Here is a 2238-nt window from a genome sequence, read left to right on the forward strand (position 1 = left end):
AACAGCAACACTCATTCGTGACGCGTCTAAATTGTCCCTCGTGTTCCCTCCCAGCGCACGATTTTGACCCATTTAAACAAACAAAAATATAAATCAACAACACAAAATAACCTTACCTACCTTACATTTTTTCAAAGTTTGAAACTTGCTCTTTTAGAAAATATATGAAACATTTGAAAGAACATACCTTTTGTTGTCTTCACATCCAGTCAAACTACCTCTTTGCAGCAAAAAAACAAAAACAATTTCTACGTCATGGGTTCATCATACACAATGTCATGATCGACACTTTCATTGTCCGAATCATCACCCAAATCATCGTCCATTGGCACAAACTCGTCATCAGAATCTAAAATATCATCTCCACTAGCATCATCACTAAGGTCAAGATCAGAACCGTCCTGAATAACAAGTTCTAGCACTCTTTTCAAGTTTATACGTCTTGTGGCAGAAGGATCCGCCATCTTGGAAAAGTCAAAACACGTGGGTCGCACACCGTCAAAAAAATCAAATTATTATGGTGCGCCAAATTGATATTACTATCGTTAACAGTTATAAAGGGTTTTGAAACTATCGTTAACTGTTATATAGAGTTTCGAAACTATCGTTAACTGTTAAATAGAGTTTCGAAACTATCGTTAACTGTTATTTAGAGTTATATCAATAGCGCGTTTGTGCGCGCTATTGCTAAAACTATGAATAACAGATAACGAGGGTTTCGCAAAACGGCGGCATGGTGCGCGCAAGTGATATTACTATCGTTAACTGTTATATAGAGTTTCTAAAAATAGCGAAGGCGTGGTCGGATGTTTCGATGCCAGCAAAATGGCTGCTGAACGTTTCGTTCGAGCGAATTTGCACTAAATTACTACAACATTTAGTAGATCATATTCAACTAACTGTCGTCTGATAAGTCCATCATTTCGCTGCTTCGTTTAATCAAGTAATCAAATCTTCGTTACAGCTAGCACGCTTCCTGTTTTCACAGAAATATTGGTCAGTGTCAGCTTGACCCGTTCTAGCTACCGCGCTGTGTGCGGGTCAGTTTGTACACATACGTGTCAGGTTGACCCGTCCAGTACCCAAAACACGATGCGAAAGCATGCAGTGTTTTCCAAAACGCGTCGTGGGGGCCCAGCCAGCAAGACATTGGCGGCCGATAATCGGCCGAACACCCTTCAAAAAGTCGGGCCGGTGACGTCAAAACATACGACGCGGGTGTTGGCCCGACTAACTTTTGCAAAGAGGCAACGAGGCGGCCGACAGGCGGCCGAACACCTGCACTATGGCGGCACGCATCCGGTCCGATGTTAATCGGCCCGATAACTTGTTGGACCTGCGGCCCGACACCTTATGCCGACATCGGGAAGATATCGATTTCAGCGGGAAGACATCGGGACGATGTCGGCATAAGGTGTCGGGCCGCAGGTCCAACAAGCCATCGGGCCGATTAACATCGGACCGGATGCGTGCCGCCATAGTACAGGTGTTCGGCCGCCTGTCGGCCGCCTCGTTGCCTCTTTGCAAAAGTTAGTCGGGCCAACACCCGCGTCGTATCTTTTGACGTCACCTGCCCGACTTTTTGAAGGGTGTTCGGCCGACTATCGGCCGCTAATGTCTTGCTGGCTGGGAGAGAACTCAGAACTCAGAACTCAGAACTTTATTACATAAGGATAAAGGTTTTAAGAGAGAGAGAGAGAGAGAGAGAGAGAGAGAGAGAGAGAGAGAGAGAGAGAGAGAGAGAGAGAGAGAGAGAGAGAGAGAAAGAAACAGACAGAGAGAGAGAGAGAGAGAGAGAGAGAGAGAGAGAGAGAGAGAGAGAGAGAGAGAGAGAGAGAGAGAATTCAAAATGTCCAATATCACTCAACCCTCTCGCCATTCACTCGATGATTTATGCACTATGAAATGACACTTTTTCAAAAGTCTTTTCTTGCTTTCTGAAATCATGTCTTTGAAACCATTGGTAGTGCCACACATAGTGTAAGCGAGAGTTGTGTGTGTTGACGGTAACAGCCCGACTTCGATGAAAACAAGTTGTATAGCATGAAAGAACGTCCACACCTGGGGCTAGACAACAACGCTTATTTATGCCTTATACTATTTAGCAAAGGATTGATTTTTATACATAGAAGGGGTACGGACATTACTTTGCTATACATCTCTCTCTCTTTTCGTCGAGGGCCCCAAAGGGTTTAAAATCGTGATCGTGATTGGCGTTTTTTGACCTTTCTGTGACCG

Source organism: Littorina saxatilis, linkage group LG8 (assembly GCF_037325665.1).
Source record: "Littorina saxatilis isolate snail1 linkage group LG8, US_GU_Lsax_2.0, whole genome shotgun sequence".
Classification (NCBI taxonomy): domain Eukaryota; kingdom Metazoa; phylum Mollusca; class Gastropoda; order Littorinimorpha; family Littorinidae; genus Littorina; species Littorina saxatilis.